The sequence below is a fragment of the Acromyrmex echinatior genome, chromosome 2 (assembly GCF_024713525.1).
Source record: "Acromyrmex echinatior isolate Ae372 chromosome 2, ASM2471352v2, whole genome shotgun sequence".
Lineage (NCBI taxonomy): Eukaryota > Metazoa > Arthropoda > Insecta > Hymenoptera > Formicidae > Acromyrmex > Acromyrmex echinatior.
This window is the reverse complement of record NC_141853.1, coordinates 26,677,043-26,692,971: the sequence shown is the minus strand read 5'-3', so window position 1 is coordinate 26,692,971 and position 15,929 is coordinate 26,677,043. Positions and strand designations below refer to the sequence as shown.

Sequence of the window (15,929 nt, the reverse complement as noted above, 5' to 3'; positions counted from 1 at the left end):
CTAGAGTACCTATAATAAGAGTACGGCCATTAGAGTAACGATCGGTGATTGGTCTACCAAATTGAGGCAAAAGCGGAAGTGCCCGTTTGTACTATTAGGCTAATTCTACAATGTGCTCTTGTTTCTTATTTCTTGCTGTTTGTCTTTGTTTGTCTCTTGCCCTTTTGGTCAATAAGACAAGAGACAAATAGCAAGAAACAGAAAATAAGAAGCATATTGTAGAATTACCTTAGTATATAGGGTAGAAAAATAGCGACACTTTTTTTTCTATGATTTTTGGAATACCCAAACATTTTCAGAGTGCAATTTATCATCTATCGATGCGTGTAACGAGCGGTTACAACTGTCAAAGTCATACCAAATAGAAGTATACATGATGAAGTTAATCCTAGTATGTATTGTTATTTTTGGTTACCAATAATACTAGGTGAAACGTTGTAACTTTGTCACGCTATATCTCTGAGTATCATGAAATTTTATTTCTAGGATGAAAAGTGAAAAGTGAAAATTTTTACCATTGAAATTAATGGAGAAATTTTTCATTTTTCACTTTCTATCATAGGGATAAACTTTCATGATTGATACTCTGGACTGAGTATGTATTTTTTAGCTCAAAACGTGTGAAATTTGTATCTCGAAGTCAGATAAAGGCAGATAAATATGAATCAAATAAATAATATTTTATTTTCAATTAATTACAATGCTTCAAAAAAATATTATTGGAAAAATTCACAAAAAATGATTACTTTGGATAAAAAATTCTCGAATTTTTAAATTTAATGTTCAAGTAAAGACCTGTAAGATTTGTTTTAGTTGGCCTTTTAACTAATAAAAAATATAATCCGATATGAATCACTCAAAAAAGTTTAATTATTTGAACTATTGAAAATCAACATTTTTGAAGAATCTACATATTTTAAATTTACAATTAATAAATAAAATTATATTATTTGAATAATATAAAAGAGTAATAATATAAGTGGATAAAGGATTGTACATATATAAATATTATTATAATATGTACAATTAAATTTATTAGGATTTAGTTTAGGGGATGACGTAACACTCTAAAGCAATAAATCCGCTCCGGCCGAGCGATCTCTGAAGACTTACAGATTTTAAAATTTCTACTATTTATTATATTAAAATATAATTAAAATATAATTCTTTTTAGTTCTACATTTTCGTGTATTTACTTTTGTACTATCTATTTTTTATACTATCCGAAACTCAGTAAACGTATATTTAATAAAAAATAAAGGAGTTCCCAGAACGCCAAAAATTTACAAGTTAATTACATGTAGATCCCAAATATTCTCTTTGAACTTTTGTGCAATCTCATATCGAAAATAACGCAAAAAAAAAATACCTTTGCAGGCTTATCATATCTATGGACAGTTAAAGTTCTTTTTCAGCCTCAATCCGAGTCTTCAAATTAATTATAAAAAAGTTACAGCAATGTAAAAAATTGCATTACGTTGAACTCATGAATACCATATCAGGGTTAAAAAATGTATCTTGCGCGCCGCGAAAAAATATCAATTGGCAATTAGATATCGCAAGATTAGTATAAATTTAAAAGAGTAAACCAATTAGATAAATTGGTTTTGTAAATTTATTTACATCCTTTACGCGAATTTAACATTAATAATTAATATAAGATAATAAATAATGAAATTATAATATGTAATAAAATTATATATTATAATTTTTTATGCAAACTGTTTTTAACTATTTTAAATACAGAATAGCATTTCCATTTTCAGGATATTTTTATAATATATAAGAACTACTCAGTTGAATTTTATTAATTTCCTGATTTGTAGTCATGTCATAAATCTTCCTATTTTAAGGGGATGCTGGAGTGTCCTGTTTTATCATTAAATTTTAAAAAAAATTTAATGCCGCCTTTTTCGTAACTGTATTTATGGATTGAAAAATCCTTCTCCACAATTAAAGTATCGACAACAACGCAAATCGCCAGCTACATTTGAATACGAAAAACGAAAGAAAAGTAAAGATTTACAGTTTTGTTATCGGCTTCTGTAGTCAACACATCACAATATGTGTTGCGTATAAGAGTTTCAGATCTTGCACGTAAAAAGTAGCTGGCGAATTGCGGAAAACCTAAACGAACAATCCTATGCTTTTAAAAACGTGGTAGGAGTTTTAGTATAAGAGAAAGGCGTATACAAAAATTTCGTTTGTATATTACGAGTGAAATTGACGTGAAGCCATGAAACTAAGCAGTATATTAGTTCCGCGATATTCCGACAGCGGCGTTGTCATGAAAAGTGCGTCGCTGAACCATAGAAATGATCTGAATTATCGACATACTCAGGCCCATATCAATAAACGTGCCCTGGTCAAAGTTTTTTCTTTTGAGAGGAAAAATAATAAAATAAATATGATATTAGTTATTTCAATTTTGTTGAAATAATTTCTTCCTAAACAAAAAACATACCATATTATTTACATATGAATACAAATGAAGATAATTATTTTAATTACACTGTTCTGTCTTTTACATACATTTTATTTAGTAAATTATTGATGCATATATATAAAATAACACACGCACATATATATATATATATATACATATATATGTATATGTATATGTATGCACGCATACATACGCACACGCGTGTGTGCATGCGCGCGCGCGTGTGGTGTGTGTGTGTGTATACATATACAGGGTGCGTCACCAAAATCCGGACAAATTTCAATTCAAATTTTCCGCTATACTGTACCTCCGCCAGAGATTGTTATTGGCGTCCAAGAAAGCCTGATGCTTCTAGTAAACAGTCATATTCTCAAAATGGCCGCGATGTTGAAACCAAGTGCGGAGTATAATCGAAGAGCCGCAATCATCGAAGACCTTCGCGCCGGGCGCTCAGCAACGGAAATAATTCGATTCTTTGGATACCCGACATCCACTGTTTATGACGTTGTGGCAAAATATACGGCTTTAGAACAATCCAACGAAGGTTCCAGTATGCTAGCGAGGAAGAGTCACTCGAAAGAACGCACGAGAATCCCTGCAGTCGTTGAAAGGGCTCAAACGCTGATTTCGGATGACCCAAGGCAATCGTTGCGAAAATTAGCATCGATTGTTGGTGTAAGCGAGCCAACAATGCGTCGAATTGCCGAGGAGGACCTTCGATACAAATCGTACACATTAAAGAGGCTCTCTGAGGCTGCCACGACAAGGAATTGTTCGATTTGTCCGGATTTTGGTGACGCACCCTATATATGGGTCATCTAAAAAGTATCCGCTGTTTTTTAGATGACCCAATACAACACATGTCTAAACTTTATTTACTGAATTATTTACACATGCATATATCAAGATTCGGAACGCAATGTGTGTTTCGATTGAGCTTCCATTCTGCTCGTATGTCGGAACAACAAGCGGCGATCTCGTAGCAGACGTAGCATATAAATGAAATTTTCGAATACTCATTTCTCTTATACTAAAACTCGTAACTCGTTTCTGGAAGCATAGTATTGTTCTTTGAGATTTTCTGTAAATCACCAGCTACTTATGCAAGGTCTGAAATTATTGTATAGCACATTTTTGACTCGACTCGGATGTCGAAATGTCGACTTAGTAAGAAGCGCCATTCTTCTTATCGCGCACAAGCGAAGTACCGCTATTTAATTACAGAAATGGATTGAATCATTGTATAAACCAGCAATATATTATCGATTGGAAACGTTATAATAATAATATATTTATATATATATATATATATATATAGAAATATATATCAGGATCGTTGTTTAGAAAAGGAATCATGTCCTTGCTGCATCGGCGATGCCAGAATCGATAGAAATCATATTCTTGAATTGCAGAACGAATTATTGAAACAGAAGTACGACAGAGTGAGACAGAACAAAAACAAAAAAGGATAGAAACTCTGATTGTAATCGGTGAGACTCCGCACGCCGAGCTGGACTTGTCGAACGAAACAGCGAGTCTATCCTTCAGAGTCTCTCTCTCTCTCTCTCTCTCTCTCTCTATATATATATATATATATATATATATATATATATATATATACATACAGGGTGATCCAAAAGTATGGAAACGGCCAAATAACTGTGGAGGAATGCACTTTGGGGAAAAAAGTTTCAGACAAAAGTCTTAAGTTTTTTCCTGACTATTCAATCGTGACCTAAGATTTGACCTTGACCGTGACCTTGAATGTCATTTCAAAGTCAAATTTACTTTTTTAAATAGGAACACATATTTTTGACCACAGGAATGGAAACAGCGGAAAATTTTACGTCCGCCTGTGACTTTGATCATGACCTTGACCATGCCCTTGAAGGTCAGTTCAACGTCAAGTTGACATTGTCAATGGAAATTCCTGTAAATTGGTATCTAGGGGTTTTCGGGGTCGCTGATTACGATTTTGAAGTCGATTTTCAAAAATTCAAGATGGTGGATCCAATATGGCTGACGAAATTTGAAAAAACTATTGAATTTTTTTGCAAATTGGTATCTGGGGGTTTTCGTGGTCGCTGATTACGAATCTGAAGTCCGTTTTCAAAAATTGAAGATGGCGGATCCAATATGGTGGACGAATTAAAAAAAAATTATTGAATTTTCCTTTAATTTGAATCTAGGAATGTTTTGTGTTGCTGATAACGTCTAGGATCTGCTATACCTGAAAAAGTAAGGTACACCCAGGATGTGCCACGAGGAGACTCCTAAGTACGATTTACATCCCATTTTTTTTTAACTTTTTTTATTTTATTGTTTTTTTTTGGTTTAAAAAATTTTTTTGTGATTTTTTTGTTTTCTTTTTATTTTTTATGATGAAGTGAGCACCCAGCCAACTAAGGCAAGATGAAGTGAGCACCCAGCCAACTAAGGCAAGATGAAGTGAGCACCCAGCCAACTAAGACAAGATGAAGTGAGCACCCAGCCAACTAAGGTAAGTGTTAATGTAGCGGGTTAAGATGATCTTTGTGCACAAGCTTTTAAGTGTGTCATCTTAAAATTACTCTCTTCAAAGCTTGTATTCAAAGTGATTACCGTCAACTTCTTGACAAAATGCCATCTGATCGTAAAAACTTGATACTGCCCTCTCAATCATGTCTTGTTCAATGGCAGTGATTTCATCGCGTATTCGCTGTTTAAGTTCCTCAATATTCGCCGGTTTTGTCCGATACACTCTATCTTTGAGATAGCCCCATAAGAAGTAGTCAAGTGGCGTAAGATCTGGTGATCTCGCTGGCCATTCTATCACTCCTCGCCGACCTATCCACCTGCCTGCGAACACTTCTTGTAGGTAATTTCGAATATCTCTTGCGTAATGTGGTGCTGCACCATCTTGCTGAAACTAAGTGTGATCGAAATGAACCCCTGCAAAGACCTGAATAGCGGGGACAATTTGGTTTCTCAACAACTCCTCATATTTTCGTCCATCAAGATTACCTTCAATGAAGAAGGGACCAATTATCGTATGATCCGCAAAAATTCAACATGGTCTCGGGCGTTGGGTGCAAGATCAGAATATTGAAGATCTTATGTTCGATCCTGCTTTTTCCTTTTTTCATAATTTTTTTTTAATAAATAACGTTATTAATAAACCTATTACTCCAAATATACTTTTTATAAAATTACAGAAATTATATACGTGTACTTCAATGTGCTCGAAATTAGTTGCGCATTTCGGACCGATTTCTGAAATGCTGCCTATTTTTCCTTCACAACCGCTTGACGCTTAATGGCCGAACCGCTCACGCGCGGATGTGCATCTCAAGAACGTCACAGTATAAGGAACAGTATGCTGCGACCACACCTTCCAACAAATTGTCATGAAAATAAAATAAAATAAAATAAAATATTTTCCTTTCTACATAATATTGTATTTTTTTAATAATGGTGATTGAACATTATAATAACTTAATGCATTTTACTGAATGTAATGTATTTTTAAAATATTACTTTATTATTTTTATGATACATTCAGTTTCAAAGGGTTACTGATCACATTTTTGCGCCACAGAATGTAATATAGAATTTTAGTTTACCGCGTCATATATCTGGCCATCTATTTGTATTTTTTTTTAGTGGAATAAACCTGGAGAATGCACTTAAATGATGTATCAATAATAGAACTTCAAAAATAATAGAGAGTTTTTACAATAACGTAGATTTAGATACGGTGAACGCCTTTTCTTAATTAGTCGCTAAGGAGAAGATAATGTGACCATGATATCGATTATGTATCTTTTTTCTTAGAATGAAAAATAAAAATTTTTTGTATGTATGTGTATATATATATATATATATATATATATATATATGCATACATATATCGTTTTGCGTGACGCTGTATGTGTCAGAAAACAACGGCGTTATACGAGTCAATCAGCTGTAACCAGTATGACCCGCGTTCACAGTATCGTTGCCGCGCAACAGAACTGTCAATTCAGTGTAGTGTAGTAGTGTTTTACACACAACCATATATATGTATGTGTGTGTGTGTGTGTGTGTGTGTGTATATATTTATATAGTGTTTTGTTCACAAAATAGAAAAAAATGTAGTAGCAGAATATTGTCTGCCTTTGGTAAGAGAAGGTTATGGGTGCTTTCTAATAAGCGACTCAGTACAATACAATATCATTCTTGTATTGGCGAACAAGATTGTAATGATGTCTCTTGTTGGAAGGCACTCTAGAAGGTCAAAATTGCTTATTGTGATGTGTGTTTCTTGTTGGAAGGCACCCTATAAAGCCAGCATGGAAAAGGTTAGCATCTTTATGTCATTCATGAAAATATAACTTTTATTTATCATACAATAGTTATAACAATAATTTGCGCTTTGTTTAATTAGATCCAATGTCAGAGGCATTCATCGTGGGCTGACTATTTTTAATTTACTGCCAGAGGTATTAATCGTGCTTTGGCCAGTTATAGACAAATGTCAGAGGCGTTCATCGTGGGCTGACTATTTTTAATTTACTGTCAGAGGCATTAATCGTGAGCTGGCTAGCTATAACAAAATACCACAGCCGTAAATCGTGCTTTGGCTAATTATAGACAAATGTCAGAGGCGTTCATCGTGGGCTGACTATTTTTAATTTACTGTCAGAGGCGTTAATCATGAGCTGGCTAACTATAACAAAATATCACAGCCGTAAATCGTGCTTTGGCTAGTTATAGATAAATGTCAGACACCTTCATCGTGGACTGACTATTTTTACTGGCAGAGACATTCGATTATCAAATTTGGTGAAATATAATTACGAAATCAACTTGTAGAATTTTGCGTCTGCAATTAAAGAAATGTGAATAGCATTGTCATGATGGAATCAAAAGCTGATTGCTTGATGAATTTTGCGTCTGCAATTAAAGAAATGTGATTAACATTGTCATGATGGAAACAAAGAAACTAATAAAGAAAAAAAAGACTGAATATCAGTAAACAGCTTCTTTAAAACCTTATAACTTTTGTTTGAAACGTTTTTTCTAAAAACGTTATGTAATGGCCTTATAGTACAAGAATGGCCGTAATTCAATCATAGAAGAGAACGTGAATCATAGGTCAACATATTATATTTTGGCGTACTATGCATGTCGATACAAGTATAATTCACATTTCTTTACGATTAGTTATAGTCACCTTTATGTTCAGCTCCTAAATCCGGAGTCTTTTTGGACACCTTATATAATACATACGTTATACATATATATAACATACATTATACAGTCAATAGTCACATGCATAATTTTCGTATGATGCTGTACGTTTATAAAATGTATGTAAGTATATCATATTCAAAGCAAAATGTTTTAGCAAATGTATACACTTATAGGTCAATGTGTACGTTGACTAACAGCAAGTTACAATAAGTATATTTTTACTAAATACATTCTGACTGTGATTTAGATATATCTTCGGATGTAACCATGTATTTGAAATACATGTATATACGTATAATGTAATAGCACTTTTTCCTTTATTCTCAATATCATTTTAACTTAGGATGTAACATGTATTGTCAGTACGTAAATACATTGCACATATATATGTAGCACATACTATTCCATCTCTTTTTATTATAATATGTTTAATGGGCCTTTTACAATTATAAGCCATAAATCAGCCATAAATAAGAAGTCAGAAAAATTGACTGTGATTGATCAATTTTTAGCTTCTGACTTCTGATTTGTAACTAATGGCTTATTGTAGAAGGCCTATAAAAGAGAGATAGAAGTTATATCATACTTAGCTCATACTTAGCTTTTCATGCAGATATAATATAGACACATTAGTGAAATAGAATTATATTTTATGTGCATTATGATGTACTCACATTACAAAACATAAAATATATTTCTAATTCATATTCACGTACGTGTGTAGCTACTTCATCTCTTTTTGTTACGTGTAACAAAAAGGTGTACTGATCTTTTTTCTACGTTGAAAAAATAAAAAGAGATATGTTTTTTATGGTCAAATATACAGATATCAGTGATATATGCTTTTATATTTTCAATATCAGAATATACATACAACTAACATAAATTAAAGGTAACGAGAATCAAACGCAGATGATTAGACGTAACATCTTAAAAAGATAATCAAATTACGAATTCTCTGATAAATTCTCATTTTATGTGTACAGATATACTCATTATATATATATATATATATATATATATAAATATATATATATATATATATATATATATATATATATATATGGATATTCATGAAAAAGAATTACATTATGTATGTGCAATGTCGTATTCATTTATTGATATTATATTGGGTCATCTAAAAATCCGCGGTACTTTGTCACTAGATATATGACCATCAACACACATCTAGTGACAAAAAACCGCGGATACTTTTTAGATGATACCAAATATTATTATTACCTAAAATGACATTGGACGTAAGGAAAAAGTGTTACTACGACTTCGTATCGATATAGCTATTAAAGTTAAAAACTGTATTTTACATATATTATAGATTTTTAATACTGGTGATATATATTGGAACACGGCCTACACTGCATGTGTACATAATACTGTATTTCTAAGGTCCGATTCTACAAATATAAGATTAACTTCAATTTTGTTTATTTTTTTCTCATTTCTAAAATTGGAAAATTTTCCAAAATAAATCTTACATTTGTGGAACCGATCCTAACGTCCCTGTTAAGATGGTAATATAGGAAACGGAATAAAAATATCGATAATCGATCGAATTTCCTGCATGATCATATTAACTCAGAGGGCGTAAGCATCTTATATTACATTGGAAATGAAAATCTGTAATATCGTATACCTTGTATACTTTGATTAACTTCGACCTTCGCTCCAGCATTCCCTTAAAATGCTTGCGAATAAATCCATCTCAAGCGTATTTATACTTAATATACTAAGCGTATTTATATTAATATAATAATTATAATTATAATAATATAAAAATATTATTAATTAATATAAAATTTAAACTAGAAAAATTATAATTATTATATTAACATATAATTTAAGTTTAAAAGTAATAAAAAGGCTCTGTACTTATAACAATAAGTAGTATAAAAGAAGAGTAAAGAGCCAATAACGTATAAAGAATTTTAATTTAAATAAGCAAAATTAATACAAAACAATTAAAATAAACAAACATTTCAACTCCAATCGAGTCATTTTCAATGCAATCTTACAATAATATAAACATCGTTCTAAATTAAAAATCCGTACATGGTCTTACAATATTCTTACAATTCTTTAATATAAAATTTTTTCTTTCTGTAATACGCTGCGAGTCATTTTTATCAAGAATTAACAAAGTCATAAGAAAATTCTGGAAAAGTAACCGTGAACAAAAAGAATTAATATTAATTAGATAAAAATTAGTAATATGGTAATGTACGAGGAGTATCCAGAAAATAAGTTCCGTTTGTATTATACGTTTAGTAAGGTCGATGTATGAGCGAGCTGGCAACACAGCATTGAAGAGGGGAAGCTACCGAATAGAATGAGCGGTGTTCGGTGTCAGTAGCTCGTGAAACACGGTCAGGAGAGGTTATCAAAATGGAGTCCTCCACTTCGCGTCCCGCCACCTCCATTCCGATTCCTTCTCGAGTTGTTTTGCGCGGCATCATTCAGTTTTTTTTTGCTCAAGATTTTAAATCGGTTGATATTCACAAACAGCTTGTTTCTGTATATGGAGAGAGTGTGATGAGTGAATCTATGGTGCGGAGATGGGTCCGAGAATTTAAGGCAGGAAGACATTCGCTTGAAGACGAAAGTGGGAGAGGCAGACCCTCCCTTATCACGGATGAGTTGACGACAAAAATTGAAAATGCGATTCGCAATGATCGTTTAACTTTAGATGAACTCCACAACCTTTTTCCAGAGATATCCCGAAGTCTTATCCATGAGATCGTTTCAGAAAAACTCGAATTTCGCAAGGTTTGCGCCCGTTGGGTTCCCAGAGAACTGACTCCTCTACACAAGGCCACACGAGTCAGTTTAGTTGGGATGTTTTGACCCACCCACCGTATAGCCCGGATCTAGCACCATCGGACTACCATCTTTTTACGAAACTGAAGGAGTCCTTGGCCGGAAAACGCTTCCAAAGCGACGAGGAAGTTCAGACAGCTGTAACTAACTGGACTAAAGAACTGGCGGGAAGTTTCTATGCAGAAGGGATTTCGAAGCTTGTTTCCAGATATACAAAATGTATTGAGATTGACGGGAATTATGTAGAAAAAGACTAGAAGTTGTCAAGTATTATCCATGTAAATTTTAGATTTTTTCAATAAAAACTTTATTTGTAAAAAAAAACGGAACTTATTTTCTGGATACCCCTCGTACCTTAGTAAAGGTTTTCTGTTAAGCTCTGTTAAGAGTCCAATAATACACAACGAGAAAAAAATATAGACTGTAGTCCATTTCGTGGTACAATATAATAGTCTTTTTATTTTATAAGTTATTATAAGCAAATTCGCAAAGGTAACAAGCATTTGACTTACACGATGTCAAATAACGAAATGTCAAGCCGAAAAACATTATTGAGAACGAAAAACCGAAAAATAGGGGAAAAAGGAAAGAAGATGTTAGGAAGGAGAAAGAGAATGTATAATGTCAAAATACAATTTCGGCAAAGACTCCGTATCATTTTGTTTATTTATCCTATGCTTCTGTTTTTTAATGTGGACCATTTCAGATATCAATCTTTTATTATATGAAAGCTCTACATCTAATATTTCCACTTTATCCCATTTAAAGTTATGATTCTCCTCGATACGATGGAAATCACTGATGGAGATTTTGAACTTATATTGATATCAGAAATTATATTGATATCATGTTCATGCAATCTGGTCTTTAATTGTCTTTTAGTTTGGCCAACATAACTGACATCAGTCCTCACAAGATATTCTGTAGACCACATTTTGATTCTGAACGTGTTCTAAATCATCCTTTCCTCTCTTTATGAAACTTCTTAATGTGCTAGGAATAGTAAAAGCCAATTTACAATTAAACATATTAACAATGGGTATAAATCTTTCGGATATCGTATTAACATATGGAATCGTAAAAAATCTCTCAGTGTCATCCTTATTCTTATTCAAATTATTAATCTTATTAATGTGATATTTGATTCTATTGATTCTATCTTATGAATAGTCGAAAAAATAAAACGTAACGGATACCCATTCTGTAAAAAAATTTTAATAGCGTCAATCAAATTATTTTGTTGGAATTTCGGATGACACAAACAAAAAATCTTATTCACAACTCTATAAATTACACTTCTTTTATGACAAAGTGGATGGTGTGAATGGAAATTAAGAAATCTACCGGAAAAAGTTGCTTTATCGTATATATCAAAAATAAGATTCCGTTCTTCAATAATCAACATCGTATCTAAACTTATTTTTCCATCAAGGCCAATCTCCATGGTGAACTGCAATCTAGTGTGCAACAAATTAAAAATATCCAAAATATCACCAACACTCTCAGACGGAGCTAAGATAATATCATCAACGTATCGATAATAAAATAGCAGTCGACAAGGCAGCATTCCGATAGCAGCATTCCATTTTTTCAAAGTTCTGCATAACCATATATGCAACAACAGGTGACAAGGGTAAACTCATGGGGGTCCCAAATATTTGCTTATATATTTTTTTATTAAAAATAAAAACTGTAGAATTTAAAACCATCCGAAAGGCAATCAAAAATTCGTCCAAAGGAATTTTAGTCTTCTTGAATATAGCATTTCACCTTTCAACCACGCTATCAAATGCCTATAAATCTATAGGTATATTAGTAAATAGAGATACTACATCCAAGGAAACCAATATAGAATCTGGTTCTAGTTTAACATTCTTAAGTTCATTAATTAAGTCAAAGCTATTTTTTATAAAACTAGGAGTTTCTGGTATAGAATCTGTGTAATGATGTTATGCAGAAATAATGATAAATTATATAATGGGCTATTTAAAGATGAAACAATAATTCTCAGAGGATAGTTTTGTTTATGTATCTTCGTTAAACCATATGCTCTAGGAATGATCCCATCAGTCGTACCTCCGATACGTCAAGTCATCTATTAACCTTTTTCCTTTCCACTTACTAAGCATGTTACGTAAATCACACGTAAATTTTTTTGTAGGATCTTTAGTTATCAATTCATATGTATTTTTATCAATTCCATCTTGGATATGTAATCTAGTTTATTTTGAGCAACAGTGACATTACCCTTATCTGCTTTGGAAATTAATATTTCAGGATGATTTTTTTACAAATAATTTGGTTGTCTTAAACCAATCGAATAATAACCTATCATTCGAGCTAATCCTAGGAAAATCATTCTGAAACTTCTCCAGAATTGAAACTATATTATTTCTAACAAAATTAATTATGTTATTCTGACGGTCAATAATATTATTCTCAATATTCTTAATAAACTTTATCAATGTTCTATCAATATTCTATTTAGTAACCGAATGCGAATTTGCTTATAATAACTTATAAAATAAAAAGATTATTATATTGTACCACGAAATGAAATGGACTACAGTCTACATTTTTTTCTCGTTGTGTATTATTGGATTCTTAACAGAGCTTAACAGAGAACCTTTACTAAGGTACATTATCATATTACTAATTTTTATGTAATTAATATTAATTCTTTTTCAGTTCATGGTTACTTTTTCAGAATTTTCTTATGACTTTGTTAAAAATTCTTGATAAAGTTCTTGATAAAAATGACTCGCAGCGTATTACACAGAAAGAAAAAATTTTATATTAAGGAATTGTAAGAATATTGTAAGACCATGTACAGATTTTTAATTTAGAACGATGTTTATATTATTGTAAGATTGCATTGAAAATGACTCGATTGGAGTTGAAACGTTTGTTTATTTTAATTGTTTTGTATTAATTTTGCTTATTTAAATTAAAATTCTTTATACGTTATTGGCTCTTTACCCTTCTTTTATACTACTGATATAATTTAAGTATAAATAATACTTGAGATAAATTTATACACAAGTATTTTAAAACAAGAAAATTTATAACAAAGCTGCAAATCAGGATGAAACGTTGCGAAATAATCTTTATATATTATCCGCAAAAATGTCCTGAAAATGAAAATACTATTCTGTAATCAGTATCCTAAACCGTTACATTTTGCATAAAAAATTATTAATTTTATTACGTATCCCAGACAGCCATCTACGTTCTGACAATATTAGAACGATATCGCAAACGTATATTGAATACCTCGTCAAGATATTCGAGACGCGTCTGTGAGGTACAGAGATATTTCTTCAGAATCTACTATATCCGCAATTTCTCATCCTGTAGAATTTTACAGGGAGCTTTTTGTGATATGATGTACCGTAGTTATTCTGAGATGTATGAGTATGTCTTCACTATATCTCCAGTACATCTCTACACACTGAGAGAAAAAAATGATTAAAAATAAAATTACGTAAAATCATATATCTATTACTATCAAGTAATGGTAGCAAAATTAGATTATTAATTATATGATAAACATATTATTAATAATTTTAAACGAAATAATTGGTAATTGTGACCAAACAATCCCTTTTATGTAACAAAAAAATTACAGAATTATATCTTAACGAAAAAAAATAATCTTTTTGTTATTATTACTTTTGATTTTTTCAATTCAATTTATTATTTTCTTCTATTTTGCATACCTATATTCTGTCTTATTAACTACAATTAAATTATTGAAAAACGCATCGCATCGAGAAGATTTGAACCTATGATCCCTAGAACGGTAGTCTAATACATTTGCGCTGAGCTAATCGCACGCTTGTGATCGAGTCATTGTTAACGTTACTTGTACTTTCTGGTGTAACTATTTTTAATTTCATGCCTCTGCTGACAGTTTAATATTATTAATATTTGAGGAGATTACATGGAAACAAAATAATACGCTGGTATTTATTAACTTAGTTAGAAAATAGTAATGCAATTATTTTCAGTCTCGAAAAATCGTGGCGAGCATATTTCGTCTCGCTGCGATCTGAATGTTGCATCTTTTATTTTTGAGCATAAATATGACCGGCTTTAACTGTCATATAATTCTTATTCTTGCAGATTTTTTTTAAGGAAAATGTTAAATTATTATTTATGAAAAATGGTCAAATATACTATTACTATAGTATTGCCAAACATTTAGTGCAAATAATTACTTTCGCAATTATTTTCTTTTTAGTTTTTATAATACATATAGTAAATTTGTAGTTAGAAATACAATCAAATGTGCTATTAATATAGGCACACACACTATTTGAAAATTATGATTTTTCTATTTTTGAAATTATATTTTTTAGTTATTGTTATCACATGTATAATATATAGTAAGCGAATGTTGAAAAAATGGTTATATTCATTATAATTATGATTGCAATTATCATATAAAAATGGTTATTTTATTTACCATACGTATTTTCATATTTTGCTATATTAATATTTTAAATTATCATAATTTATAGTACAATTTTTGTCCGATTTGATAGAACTATACATATAAGATTATTGTTAGTAACATTAGCAATAATAACTATAAAAATGATGCTCTTAATTATAATTATTTTACCATGCAATTATAATCACAAATACGATATAGTTTTTTCTCAATGCAGTATCTGCGTTATCATAGTGATGTCTCTAGTATCATGTATGCATACACACACACACACACACACACACATGTAGCATTTTATCTCAAGTGTGCCATCCGTGAATTTTTGGATTTGTGATTTGGAAATTTTGATATATTACAGTACTCATCAGAAGAAGCTGCCATGATTTTTTCCAAATTTTTTTATCAACACATAAGATATGAATTTAAAAAAAAATAATTTCTATAATAATAAAAAATATGATACGACCAATAACAACACATAGTGTCACGACAAATTTCTATCTGTGAAATGAGTATACTTGTAATTCATCGATTATTTTGCTGTAAAACAGGTAATGTTTCCTTTGTTTTATACTCCGTTTTAAAAGATATTAATAATTAAATAAATTATTGTAAATTAGAATCTGGAAATTCTCGTTCTACACTTTTTACTACATGACTTCTGACATTCTAACATTATTATATGAAGCAGCGTCGCTTTGATGCAAACACGATCTTTACAATTATAACACACGAGGGTTGAATTTAATTCCAACTTCATGTAACTCTGCGTCTTAAGAATATTATTAATTTTATTGAAGATGGCCAGATTGTGGCCGAAACGTTTAATGTTTTTATTGTAATTCGTAATGCAAGAATAATTAAATATCACTAACTACATCTTGTGCTGTGGTTCTTTATGCTCTTTCTTTTCATATATTTCTATAATAATAAACTATTACTATAGAAAAGATAACCAAGAAAAAAATGAAAGAT

The 15,929-nt window shown here is 31.2% G+C and overlaps 1 long non-coding RNA gene across 1 annotated transcript; it reads left to right on the top strand.

The window, feature by feature from the left end:
- Window positions 1-4,580: 4,580 nt before the first annotated feature.
- On the top strand, window positions 4,581-7,436 carry LOC147910736 (uncharacterized). The gene is made up of 2 exons (XR_015544153.1): window positions 4,581-6,768; window positions 6,855-7,436. It is a non-coding gene; the product is annotated as an uncharacterized LOC147910736 (long non-coding RNA).
- The last annotated feature ends 8,493 nt before the right edge of the window (window positions 7,437-15,929 follow it).